This window comes from Varanus komodoensis, unplaced genomic scaffold (assembly GCF_004798865.1).
Source record: "Varanus komodoensis strain SLA01 unplaced genomic scaffold, ASM479886v1 scaffold6_4, whole genome shotgun sequence".
In the NCBI taxonomy this organism is placed as follows: Eukaryota; Metazoa; Chordata; class Lepidosauria; order Squamata; family Varanidae; genus Varanus; species Varanus komodoensis.
Window position 1 is genome coordinate 8599914 of NW_025336347.1, and position 14698 is coordinate 8614611.

The 14698-nt window shown below is 37.6% G+C and overlaps 1 protein-coding gene across 14 annotated transcripts in view; it reads left to right on the top strand.

Annotated features, from left to right (window-relative positions):
* Positions 1 to 14698, top strand: part of FOXP1 (forkhead box P1) — a 664276-nt gene that overhangs the window by 271525 nt on the left and 378053 nt on the right. The window contains exon 1 of one of the 14 annotated variants that reach the window (XM_044452007.1): positions 10167 to 10289. The exons of the other annotated variants lie outside the window; for them this stretch is intronic. The gene's annotated coding sequence lies outside the window, so the exon portion shown is untranslated. Of the gene's footprint in view, positions 1 to 10166; positions 10290 to 14698 lie in introns of those variants that run through there. 14 annotated transcript variants of the gene reach the window in all.

A 14698-nucleotide genomic window follows, 5' to 3' on the forward strand; every position in this document is an offset into this window, starting at 1 on the left:
ATTTTATCAGAAGGAGGTGGGGGCAGGGACAGTGCTGGAAATAGGTATAAAATAACCACTGGAACAGCACATGGCATATACCAAAGCATCAGATGTTACAACTTCAGTGATACATTTTGCTTCTGTTCAGGAGCAACTGTGCTAACCTGTGCTTTTAACCAGGCCTGTGTTTAATGCTTGCTAGTCAGACATCAAAAGAGACGTAAGGTGCAAATTTACGTGTGTTTTGACAGAAAAAAGTCCTTTCCCAACATTCCCCAGCCAGCAATATTAGCTGGGAAATGCTGGAAGCTGTAAGAATTTTGGAGTGGGAGTGGGTTAGGATTATGTTTTAAGCAAATAGTGGAGTCTTAATTCACTGGCTAGCTTTGCAATGTATCATACAGATAACCACAGTTAGCTGCAAAATAGGGAAATATTATAAGGGCATGAACTGTGCTTAATTATCTAGTGAAGCCTCTCTCTATTAAAATGCATGTATTGCCCGTACCACCTGTTAATTCTGCATCACGTTTTGATTAGAAGTTGGAAAAAATGCTGTCATTTCTGTGTGTTTAGACAGAAGCTCCAGTGCATGTTTAGTCTGAAAAAAAGTCATACAATTCTCAGCCAGCCATACCAGATTGTAGGATGTTTCTTCTGATGAAACATTCATGCACAGGCTTGTGCTTCAAATGAGACCATCACAGATCTTAGCCTAGGACCCAAAGAACTCTGTGTGTAACCTGTACTTCATGATCCTAGTTTATTTAACAAACCATGCTCTGACTCTTGTTGACAATGCGAGAGGGGAGGGTGGTGGTTAAAATGTATTTTAAATAAAGCAGTAAAACTTCTCCAACAACGTTCTACAATTTTGTGTTCCAGGTAATCCCCAACCCTCATGAGGTATGAATTGCCATGTGGTGTTTCAGATCCTCTTCATTATTCTAATTAAAATTTCAGCTGTCTTTTCTTCTAGCTTTGTGGGTCGATTCCCTCTGCGTTGGAAAGACTGGGAATCATGCACATATCATGTTCTGCATCAAATGATCCCCACAACAGTGCTACTTAAAATAATTAGTTACACTTTACATCCCTAGATGCATCACCCAGAACCTGTTCTTTCTATTCCTTTGGGAAAGGACCATTGAGGTTGTAGAGAGTAGGCCTGTGCTGCTCACTACAGATAGTTCTATCTGACAGTCTGACTCTGAGGAAGTGTGGGGGAGGGGGAAAGAACTTTGCAATTTCAAGATACCCAGTGAAGTTTCTCAGACACAACGTGAGAACCAGACTCCTTTGGAAGGGATGGAAGGGTTTTCAGGATGGGAGGAAGCATGTGTGAGACTGAGTCCATGACCCAGTAAAGAAGGCAACAGGAGAAATTAGCTGCCTAGTTGGCTAGGGACTTTGCTGTTCCCATCACCTTGACTCAAGCAGCAAGAGCATCTCTGAGGGTAGAGTCAGAAGCTTTGCTGAAAGGCAGGGACAGAGGGAAAATCTTCAGTTTGGATTCAGCTTTTTACATGGCCATATGCTTCTGATATCTGCTAAGTTTCAATAAAATAATTGCACTTAATGGTCTTGAATCTGATAACCAGAAGGAAAGTGAGAAGGGACCAGTTCACTTCATAGGCTGAAAAAATAGTATTTTGTTTTTATTGTAGGAAACAAATTACTCATTTTTCTCTATATCAAAATATACATTTTTAGGGTCAATAATGCCCCACGGATTTACAAAATAGCTTTACAAAACACATATTTTAACAACATTTCCTTTCAATAGTACCTTCTTCATGCCCTAGAAAAGCTGGTTCTCTATCACAGCAATTTGCAGCAAGACTCTCCCACACTCTGCCTTATACCATATGAAAATGTTCCAGTTGAACAATTAGTACCATTTGGTGAAAGATGCTGTATAAGGAAGTACATGCTTTCCAAATTTGCCACCTTCAGCATATTGTGGTTTGCGTGTGTTTTCAAAATTTCATATTTGTGACACATTAGGGAAAGAAAGAGGGTCCTCCTGCAATGGGAAATTTATACCAGTGGAAATCCAGTGTTTCGGCATGTATGGAAATTTTCTTCTTCAGATAGTCATTCTCCACAACTAGAGGTCAATGAATGAAGAGGGGTACAATTGGAGGTCTCCTTGTTGCACATTTGCTCATTTCAGGTATAGAATGCCTGAACAGGGCTATTGCTTACTTCAATGCTTGAAAGCTGAATAGGCCATGCTAGGAACATCTCAAAAAGTTATTTAATCCTAAGCCTGTTCATGCGAGGGCTATCCCAGCCTATTCATTCCCCAGCCCTGTGTTAAGGGAAAGGGGATTCTGCCCAAGGTTTTCTGAGGAAGTTGAACATTTCATGTGATCAGGAAACTTGCTTTATTAGATTATTTGATTGTACAGAAGATTCTGCACAAGTTCCAACAAATTCAAGTAGAATCCTTACCAACTTCCCTGTTCTCTTTGGGAAAATCAGAGACTACAGAGATGGGCACATTGGAGGATAAGGCACCCATATCACCTCTGCACTTTAAGCCCTTATGTCAGCAAGATGGATGCCTGGATAGGTCTATAGACGTGCCTCTAGAGTTGAACAAGCTTGGGTTGAGTCTAGGAATATAGCTAGCTTATTGAGGACATTGAGAGAAGCAGCCTCCGAATTAGTAGAGCCCGTCACTGCTTACATCAAGAGAAGAGACTGGTGTTGAATAGAATGGTAGGATGTATTATGGAATGACTAGAATTACCATTGGGAGCAGTGCTTTTGTTGTAAAAAAAAAAAAAAAAAAGTGCCGGAACTCACATCTTGGGGTCACACTTTTACACTAAAAAAGATTTTCAATTCACCAACTTTTTTTGAAATAAAGAACTTATTCACCTTTTGCACATAGCCAGTTCAAAAAATAAACATAATGGTCGCCGCCGGCAGTAAGCACTCAGTGCGCAACCACACGACCGATCCCAAGCCAAGCAGCGCCCTCACAAGCAGCGCTGACACACAAGCAGCCCGCAGGCACTATGTTAATGATTTTTGCCACCAACCTGCTACGCGTACCCAACAGGGCGATTCATAATCACTTGGAAAAATCTGTCAAAAAATGGTGCCGGAATGCCGTTACAGTGCGTTCTATGACAAAGCCCTGGTTGGGAGCAAAGGAGCATGGCTGAGATGAACTGCATAATATTTGTTAGGTTACCAATTTCACAGAGGTTTCTACACACATTTAGGCAAATGTAAGTAGAGCCCCTACTCAGTGAGTGAAGGTCAGCATATACAGAGATAGGGGCATTGGAGGTGGGGCTTCCATTCTGTGCCCATGTCCCTTTTTCAGTAAGTCCTCATCCTGACCTGGCTCTTGAGTCTGGTCTTCCTTATGACCCCAGCACATTCTTAGGGAACAAAAAAGGAGTGTGTGCCATTAGCTATCAGTATACTGTGTGCTGGGCGGACTATGCTGTCACAGGAGTTTGCAGGCCAACTACATCACAAGTGAGATATTGGCTAGGGTGAGATACTGACTGGGGTGCAGTTTAGGGAAATTGAACTGGGGCTAAGTGATCAAAGAGCTTATTAGCAAAGATCATCATCTTATTAAGTATACTCACCAAGGATAGGGGTCTGAGGGGATTGTCTATGTGATTTGTCTTCTTTGCTGGATCTTTTTACTGTATGCAAGCTGTATTTTACTATACATTTTGAGCTATTTAAAATTCATTTCAACATTGTTTTATGATATATCTATTGCATTATTTTGTTTAATTTTGTTTTATACGTTGCCCAGATAGCTTGACTATGGGGTAGTATAGAAATGAAATTATTTTTATTGATGTTGATGATCATGCCCTGAATTCTGGCATGCTACTAGCCTGTGCACTGTGTGTGTGTGTGTGTGTGTGTGTGGGTGGGTGGGGGAGAGTTCTCCTATTTTGCTTTTGCTGCTGCTCCTTCTGTGCTTCTGATGGAAAGCAAGAAGAGTGTGTTTTCAAGTGACAGGAATAAATTCTGAGAACAAAAAAATTCTGGAGGTGGGCTGGTATTTTTCTGACCCCTTTGCATAGGCTCAGAAAAAGTAGCCTATCTCAGGTAATTTCCAAGTTAATCCAAGATGAGTTTCTACAAGCTTGTCTATCTTGAGTCCAATGATCCCTTCTTTGGAATTGTCTTTATCACATATCTTCACACTTTAGAAGTTGGTTTATCATATTGTGAAAGAAAAATAACAGCATATTCTTAATCCTGTGCTGGTGGGAAAGGCTTGATTTAAGTTCAAGTACTTCAGTTTTCATGGGATGCACATGAGGATGATACTTCATTGTAAATCCTTCTGTCATATCTCATCTCAAAACAAACAACAAACAAAACCCCAGAATCAAATGTAAATATTTCATCATGTCTTTCTTCTTTTCATCCTGTGCGACACAAAAGCAGAGAAATGAAACCAAAATGTTGTCTGGTGTATTGCACCAAACACAGGGTATTAATATGAGTATTTTTACCACAAGCACATTTTTTGTGGTTTCACATGTCTTGGTGTGAATAAGTAGAAAAATATAACCGATAACCCCGAAGGCTGACATATTTTCCCCACTCTGTTGTTGTTTTTTAAATGTGGAAAAGTGCTCTGGTGAACACCTATCCAAATTGTTTGGCAGGAGCATTATTACTTGGTGGGCAGCATCACTGTGGGTTAGTAAAGGAAGTACAGGTACATTTAGAGAAGTATTGATAAAGCATGACCCAACCCAGATGTTTGAGTTGTACGTAATTTATATAACTTGCTTTCTTTTTGAAGGAGTTGCAGAATTTTCCCCTGGCAAATTATATCTGTGCTATAAATTCTCTTATGAAAACATACACTGGAGTAGTATGGGTATATATGTGTATGTGGAAACCTTCTTTTGTCAGTAGAATTAACATTTGCTGTTAAAGGGATATAGGTTAGGACAATACTTTTCGTGTTGGCCAATTATTTCCATTAACTAGTGTCAAACTGTATATTATGACTACATAACATCAACTTCTATTTATTTCACAGTATGTGTACGAGACCAGGGCTTGTGGTGAGGAGAGGATTAATCCTTCCCTAGATGCTTTACTGATGAAATTCACTTTTCTGTGAAGAAATTAAAAAGAAAAAATGCCTCCCTTCTCTAGGTATGGTGGTCCCGATGCAGACTTAAGTAGCGCATGGTTCTTTATTTAGAATAGCAGCATTAACAAGTCACTATGAAATTCTGATAGATAACAGATATGACTTCCAATATGTCACTGGGAAGAATGTCTCTTACATTTGAAAAAGGAAAATACACATTAACCAAACATTCTCACCTATGTATCCTTGTCACTCAAATTACTGCTGATTTAAGACAGCCTTATGCATGCTCAACATGCTAAAAGTTCAATGGGTGTCAGCTAAAGCAGAGCTGAGGTTGAAATCATTCAGATTTACATTACTGGAATTTATTGTTTGCATCCTGTGAAATTATGTCAGTATAATCCTGACAGTGTGGCACAGAGATTCCACTGTTGGATTGGGACACAGGAGATCCAAGTTGTGGTTTGCACTCAGCCATGAATTTTCTGGATTGCTTTGGGCCAGCCACAGACTTTCAGCCTAGCCTATCTCGCAGGGTTGTTGCTAGGCGACAGTGGAGATGAGAACCATGTTAAGCTGCCTTGAGTTCCTTTCAGGAGGAAGAAAGGGAATGTATAAATGTAATGTATATTGTGATATAATGGCTCAGAGTGCTGGATCTGGATTCTAGTCTCTACTCAGCCATGGAACTAAGTGGGTGACTTTGGGCCAGACACAGACTCTCAGCCCAGTCTACCTCACAGGGTTATTGTTGTGAGGATAAGATTAAGAGGAGGAGGAGAGTTGTATAAGCTGCCTTGAGTTGCTGGAAAAGGAAAAAAGAGGGATATGGTAGTCATGTAAATAGTGTACCTGTGCATTCATATAATCTGAATGTCTGAGTACTTCTAAACAGCAGTGGTGCATTGTAAGGGTTAATTATAATTCAGCCACATTTCTTAACATGAAATGGTGAAGAATTTGCTTTCTTGAGACAGATATTTTTGAAGTTTCCTCGCCCAAGTAGTATAAGTGTGTATCTGTATGTTCTGGGAGATGAATTACTCTTTTGCCAGAAGCAGACGTTCCAATTTTGGGCCTGGTTCCACTGGCAAAATCCCCACTCTAATTCATGCCAGCTCATGAATGATGGGTTCAGGCCTTTATTTGGAGCTAAGAGCACTTGATGTGGAAACAGGAAATGCACATTTCTAACCTTCTAGAAATGCGTGTGCCTATTTTCAGTCACAAATCCAAAGTTTCTCCTCCTTCTAAACAGTGATGCCATTGTACTCATCATATCTGATTAGTTCTTGAAATGTTTTAGTAAGTCTATCTTAAAAACATTATAAGAAGATAATCAGCTGCCTTAGAAGGTCCCCATCTGGAGTATAGAGTTCTTTTACTGAAAGATGTTTTGCCTTTCTGAGATAGCTCTCGCATTTCATCATCTGTTGTGCAGAGATGAAGTGCATATGAAAAGTCAGTGACTCTGAATCCATCTGTTGTTATTATTTTCCACTGATAATTGGCTCGAACAATGAAATGTCTGTGTCTGTAGCCTTTGAAACCATACACCCTGTTTATTTTCTGAAGGTCTCCCTCCCCCCCTCCATGGACTTTCTTTCTTTCTTTTTTCTTTTTCTTTTTGTATGTGTTTCATTTTCATCTTGAGCATATAGCTAGTGGAGCTTGCATGAAGATGACATCTTTGACTCGGTGCATCAGGATGTGTCACTCAGACATTTGAATCTTGCCTACAGAATTTTCCCCCACCTCAACAGAGCCCTATGGAGAAAATGAGAGACTGGCAGATCCACAGTGCAGTGATATTCTACCTTAGTGATATTTATTTCAGTTTCCTTATTAGAATATTAATTTAGAATTCAGCATCTATTAGCTGTGGAATTAGATATCACCTATAATTGTATAATATATTCAGTTGTATCCAGTTTTGCAAGATACAAAACATTAATATTGGATTCCACTAGCGGTACTTCCATTAGCTTGCTCAACCAGTATGAGATATATGTGAGCAAGGGGGCATAACAACCCGCCAGAACTGCCAAAACAGTCATTAGAACCTCCATGGGAATGGACAAAGGCTTTTACACAGTGATATACTGATTACATTTTGTTCTATGGTTTATTTGCATCAAGGTTAGATCTCTTGTTATCTGTGCAGAGTGTATTATCTAACACCTTATTTTAAAGGTCATTTCAGTGCAAAAATAGTGAATAGTAGAAGTCTCTGCCATTTCTTATGGTGTTTATAAGGATTTAAGCAAAACTTGTGAACTATGACTTCTGTATCAGGTCAAGAAGCACTGTTCAGTTCTTGAGTTCCAGCCTGCAAAGGGATGATTCTTTCATAATTTTTGGCACAGGATCAGATGGCTAGGTACATGAATACACATATTTGTGTTTTTTTTTAACAACACAGTTTCTCATGTTAACAGTGCAAGTATATCTTTCCCATTAAGATTTTTAGGTATGCATTGACCAAAAGGAAGAACAAAACTTTCCTGATTTCACTTTTTCTCATGCTTAAAGAACACAAGACTGACTTGAAATCAGTTGCTTGAAATGGCCTATTTGGTTGAATCCAATGTCCAAATGAAGGTGCAATGCATTAAAAAAGGTTGCAACATGTCATTTGTTAATTTAATTGGCCAGGTTCCCCACCTCCATGTATGTATATGTTCAGAACACACTTTTGTGCATGCATGAGGAAGGAAAGGTATTGCACTTAACTGGAAGAGGGCTACATGATAACCCATGTGCACAGGATCACCTATCCCCTGGGGCTTCCATAGTTCTATTGTTCACAATTAAATGAAAGCATTTGTATTTTTGATGGAATATACTGCAAATAATTCACCCGCCTAATGGATACCATAAGCAATATCTACAAATAAATGCAAAAATTGTTATATGTTACAATACTTAGGAAATTGTTTCACTATGAAATATATCTACCCATATAAAAATAGTAAGATTACCCTTCCACATTAATTGCTGTATTTGTGGTCCCAGAAAAGTGGCAGCCTTCTCCACTCAGCTTTCCATATTTGAGCTGGACTACAACTCACAATAATCCCTGGAATTATCTCCAGGTCATCAGGATTGGGAAGGCTGGCTAAGTGCATCACCTAAAGTTAATCTTCAACTTTGCTAATATAAAAACTGTTACGCTTTTCTTCTGCTCTCTATCTACTTAGGAACCAGTGTGCTTCACCCAAGACAAGCAGATCTGATTTAACAGCTGGCCTTTATGCTTTCAGAAATGTCAGTCAGCTATTATTTCTTGGTCCTAGAATGCTAAATGTAATCTGATACCTGTAACACATACCAGTGACTCAGTCATTCAGTCTGCTCTATCTATCCTACAGACTGAGTAAGCAGCAGACCTCATGGCCACAACATTTGGACTGAACTTTTTTTGCTCTTTCCGGCTGCTTTTTGTACCGTTTTGCTCGAGGAAGAATGCTGGAGAAGTTGAAAGCTTGCAATACTCTTTGGTGGTTTTGTTGATCCTAACAAAAGTTTTCCTAATTTTGAATTTTTGATTTCTTTTCCCCATGACCTAGCATAGCTGCCTTCATTTTTAAGAATATTACCAAAATAAACAGATAAATATTAAAGTTTAATCCTATTTATATCTATGAAGCAAGTCCCATAAAATTCAATAGGGCTAATTTTCAGGTAAGTGTGCTTAGGAATGAAGGTTTAATCACATTGCTAAAATTGAATATTCTGAGATTTTACAAGAGATTCCTGCAATCTGACATTTGAACATTACAGTTAAAAATAAACAGCTTGTGAGGCTATTGAAAGCCATGGTAAAAACATTTGAGTATTTTGGATATGTACCTTTTATGGCAAGAGCAAAAGAGTGAAAGCGTTAAATAAACCAGGCACTTAAGATTTAGTTTGAGGAGTTAAAAGAGTGAATGAGAGTGAAAATAGAATGACTTTTCAGAAATTAATGGCAGAGCTTTCCCAATCCAGAATGTGCAGCTTAAACCTTAACCTTTTAAGACATACATTGCTACTCTATACTGATCCTATTGGTCATGTGCCATTTCTCTCTCTCTAATGTGTGAGGTTTCTATGCTTTGGAAGTCCTACTGATTTCAACAGGAAAGTTAAGCATGAGCTTACATCTGCAATCCTATTTGGGATTAAACCCCATTGAAGGCAGTAGGATTTACCTCCAAGTAAACATGTACAGGATTGCGCTGTATATCTCTTTTATTAAAATCAATGGGATTTAGCTTCAGTTGACTTAACGTCCATGCTGTTTAGGAGCATTTGCCAGAAAGAATCTGACTTTTTATATGTTTGTTAAATATTTAGTTGTCTCTTAGCTTTCCAAAACAGCCTAATAGAAAGTACACTGGTTTATATTGCAATTTAAATAAATAATGGTTATCTAGAAGATTTTATATAATTATAGCAACAAAATTGTCTATCACTGGTTTTGAAGCAAACAACAAACATAGCCTGGCTTTCTTTTTCCTGCATACCTTATGGGAGTTTTAAGGTTCCTTTTTGAAACGAATAGCTTTGTCCTCTATGTATAAACTTGGAAATAAGTTTTATCAGTATCAATGATTTTTATGTACCTGTGCTTAGAGAAACAATCACAACTTACAATTCTGATGAGTTTGAGGTTTAATTTTTAAAAAGTATTTCTATGCACTGGTTATTTTCTGCATATCTTCCTCCTTGTCTTTCTCTGCCTTGAAAGGTGTGTGGGTGAGGTTTTTTTTTTTCTTTTGAAAAGGCAAATATCAATTTAGTACTTAATATTATTGCTATTTATTGGTTGTTATTGCTGCTATTTATGTGATGGCTGCATGTAGCTGTGTGATATTTTAGCCACCATCCCTATTAAATAGGCTGTGTAGCTTGTGAGAGATCAGGACAGGTAGAAAGCACAGCAGGCGTCTGATTTGAGCCAGTTACTCATTTGCCGAGTGTTTGTGTTTATGCAAAGGGGCCTCTTCCTGCATATTTAATCTAGAGTAAGGCAGTGGCTTTTGTTGTGTTTAGACCACATACCTTCAGTCCTTCCTCACACTGCAGCCAATGTTGAAGCAGAGAAAGTCTGGATAGTTAGAAGTGTATGTATGGTGTTTTCAGAACTCTCAACTTTTCTTCACTTGGTTGAGAATTACTGCTACAGCTCAAAGCTTTTCCTCTTCTTCATTAATGGGTAAGTGTGTGCTATTAAATATCATTATCCTTTTTCATCTTTATAAATGTTCAGAAGTATTTCTTGTTCAGACCTAACCCTGGTAGTTTTAGGGAGTTTGTTGCAGCTATTAAGACTGTGAATCCAGGTGTTTTTGTAATGTCCATTTTTTCTTGTACAGGTAAATACTAAATCATAACTAGGTTCTTTGGAAATAGTGATACAGAATGTCTCTAGCTTTCTTACTCTTCATACTTAGACATTCTTGTTTTAAATTGTACAGGAAATACTATTTCCATCATTTGCTGAAAGCTTTTAAACAGTATACTACACAAGCTCGTTTTTTGTAGAAATTGCAGGTTTCTGTGTTGTCCTTAGCTAAAGCCCTCATCAGAACGTCTGTGTTTGTAATTCGGAGTTTTTTCTTATGTGTAAATTGAAACGTCTCTCCATTGATATTAATAGCTCACTAGAGATGTTAGCTATGATGCAGAGAGTAATAGGACTTATAGAGTAGGAAACCTGATAATGCAAGGGAAGAGTGGGATGGGGGAAGATGTCAGTCCTACTGCTTCTCTGTAAGGGGCAGAGTTTGCATAATGGCATCCTAGTTTTAGCTGTCTACTGAAGGCATTTTAAATATCATTTGCTGTTACTTTTAATCTAGACATAATTACTGCTGCGTGTTCTCTTATCAGCTGCAACAGCTCAATTTCTGATTGAATCTACTTTAAAAAAAAGAAAACCCATGCTTGAAACACCATATATGTATGCACTCTGTATGAAATTTATGCTGCCTGTAAGAGAATGTCGGCTTCCTTTGAAAATCAAATGAAAAGGAATTATCTCATTCTTTCTTTTTTCCCTTTTTACTTTGGAAGAAAATAACAAAAAGCTTGTCTTTGGTGTACAGAATAGCAATGTATGCATTTGGAGAAAATATGGATATTACACACTGGGGCCAGAAGTAGGGAGTTTAGGTTCCAATTAACTATTTCCTTCATTTGAGTAGCTCCTCTCAAACAGAAGAGTGTGCTATTCCACCACATGTTGGCAGGAGTGTGGATCTGAATAAAATTGCACCAACCTTATTAAGATGTGTAGGGACTTTTTAGTCTTTTGGGTGCAAATCAACACACATTCAGAAGCATTTTATTAACAATAAGACTGCTTAAAGATTTTTTCCCAAATAGCAACATTGCAAATAGCTTATCTAATTGTAAGTATATTACTTTTATAGTCTTTCTTTATGAGGAAAAAGCACCTCAGTCAAAGCACCTTATGTGATTAGCGCTATTGTATTTTTAAATTTTGATTGATAGAGATAATAGTTTTCACTTAAAAATACAGACAGGTACTTTAACTTTCCATGACAATAGCTATTTGCATTTCTTTTATCTTTTTGTTTAACATTTGTGGGGGTTGGGACAGATTTGATTATTAACTCTTATTGCACACTGTGGTAAATGCTAAAACAAAGCTTTTGTTAGAGCTTCAAAGGTACAACAGCAAATATTGTTTTAATAACTTCAACATTTAAAGGTTGTTAAAGGATACCTCAAAAATATTTTTACATGACTGTGGCCAAGGGTATTGCTTCATTGTGAGGGAAGAAAGTATCCCCTCATCTGAAAAGATAGCCAGACTTTTGGACGGGAGAACATTTTTACCTGAAAGAGCAAGAGAACTGAAAACTGTGCACTTGTTTCTCTTTGCCTCACATAAAAGAGAGAGTGAAACGGGTAAGTTCACAGGAATCTGAACGCTGCTAGAAGGAAGGGAAGAAGGAAACTTTTTCAACAAACTAATTGTGCTGTGGTACATTGGTGGAGTAGTAGAGCATACATTGCATTCAAATTCGAAAGCAAGCTTGAATTTTTATGTGAAAAAACAAATGTATTATATGTGTCAGTAAATGCAAAAATTGCATTATCAAAACATATATGAGATTCCATTGGGCATATTCCTTACAAGTGTTATTTAGGAAACTTAAACCTAAATTTAAACAGTGTAAATAGAAAGTAAAACACTTTTTTCCTTCTTGCTTCGAAGGTTTATAACTTCAGTGGTTGCTGTATAGCTATTGCAGAGGAGAGGAAAGTGGAATCCTCCATATTATTGCTTTTAATGATGTAAGGTCAAGTTCTGGATGATGAGTGTAACACATCTGCAAAATGGCCTTAATTGATGAATCAAAAGCTAAAAGATCAAAAAGCATAGGAAGATTCAATCACTTGACTTCCTTAATCCTGCCACATGGACTATGCATTATTTGACTCGATGTTTCAGATGTTTTATACTTTAAGGGAATTGTTGGGTGTTTAAGAATCTCACCAGAATACAGGAGATGAAAGTCTTTCAAGTGCAGTTCAAATTTTGTGTTGTTAGCAAGACATATTTAATGTTTTTCTTAAACACATGTTACTATATCAGTTAACAAATCTACTAGTTGAAGCAGATACTTAATTAGTTGACAAAGTACTATTGATCATACTAAACATTATTAGTACAAATTAATTCTGGAATAGTACAACTGTGTGCATGCTTGCTCCAGACCACCTCCCATTGTATCCAGTGGCAAAATTCTCAAGGTAGGGAGCATCTTACTAACATGTAAAAATGGATAGTGTACTATTCTTCATACCATTGGTTTAATTAGATTGAAACCAGCACCCACTATCTACCTGCCACCTGTTCATATTACAACAACAAAAGAAGGGTAAAGGGGATATGGGATTTTTAACACTGGTTTCAGTGGGTGAAGAATTGATCATAACATAACTGGTTGAACTCTTTAGCTAGGTAGTGGCTATGAAGGTTGTTCTACAATGCCAAACAATTTAATTGCTTGATGACGTGATATAATTATATTCTTTTCTCATGGTTATTCAAATGAGCTTTCCTTGCTTTTTAAAAAAGTTTTTAATATTAAAAGAATCCTTCCATACAACATTTCAACACTGTACACTTCAAATAATATATCATTTAAATATATACAATATGTACTCCTTGATTTTCTGTGTTCAACGTGGAATTAAAATGGATTTAATAGCATTGTTACCATTCAATGTGCATAGTACTCAACATTGGAAAGGTGCAAAATGTTTTTATTGTGGTACAAAGTTAAATAAGCAAAAACAAAATGGCACTTCTTGCTTGCACACGTATTAGCTCCCTGAGTCACTATCTGGTAGAAGCACCATTGGCAGCTGCAAGTTTTCTTGGGTATATGTTTGACAGCATTGGGCATCTGGATCCTGCAGTGCTTCCCATTCGTCCTGGCAAAAATACTCTACCTCTGTCAGCTTAGATTCGAGTACTGGTGAAGAGGAACTCTCATGTCTTGCCACAGATTCTCAATAGGATTGAGGTCTGGGGTGTGAATGGGCCTTCTAGGACACTTGGTTTCTTATTTCTAAGCCACTCTAGTATTTCTTTGGCTGTGAGTTTAGGGTCATTATCCTGTTGGAAGGTGGATTTAAGAATGTTCTAGAACATGTTCACACTGCAGTTTGGGATTTTATAAAACAATAATTTAAGCATGATTGGTCTTTTTGAACAACTTTATCCTGGAGTTGTTTCATAGCTCCTTGGTCTTCATCATGCTGTTTATTTACATATGCTGTCCAGCAAGCTCAGAAGCCTTCCAGAAATAGATGTATTTAATATGAAATCATAAGACACTGAACTTCATTCAGTGTTTCACTGTGCAACATCTAGAGACAGTGGGTTCCACCAGGGCTTATTTAGAAGTGTCATACAAAGGGGGGCAATTCTTATGTGATCAACAAATGCTAGTTTGTTTTTGTTTAATTCAGTTTTGTGCCACAAATACTTTGTACCATCGTAAATATCTTGTATATATCAGTGTGAATTAAATAATTTTCAGACCTATGTTGTCCCACAACGAATTGTGGAAATGTCAAAAGGGAAGTGAAAGCTTCTGCAAGGCACTGTATAAAAGTCATGCATGAACACGTATACTATTTCAGCATAAGTAGTAATATATAAATAATAGTGAAGTTTATGTTTGGTATTTTGGGTAGCATGAGATGTATTAAGGCAACCTGGTGCCCCTCTATGGCTTGCTGGGCCATGCTGGGAGTTGTAGTCCAAGACATTTGGAAGATAACAGTTTCTCTATCCCTCTTATATGAGCTCTACTCACAGAGGAAAGTATAGATTCTAGGTTCTGTCTATTTGTTGGCATTCACCAACATAATGCCATTCACTCTTACCAGATTTGCAGATGACACAAACTGGGTGGGGTGGCTAAAATCCTGTAATATAGTAAACAAGGTTGGAGCACTGGGCTGAAAACAAAAGAATGACATTCAATAGGGATAAATGCAGCATTCTGCACCTTGGAAAAAGAAAGCAAATGCATTATTACAAGATGGAGGATACGTGGCTTGACAGTATTACAAGTA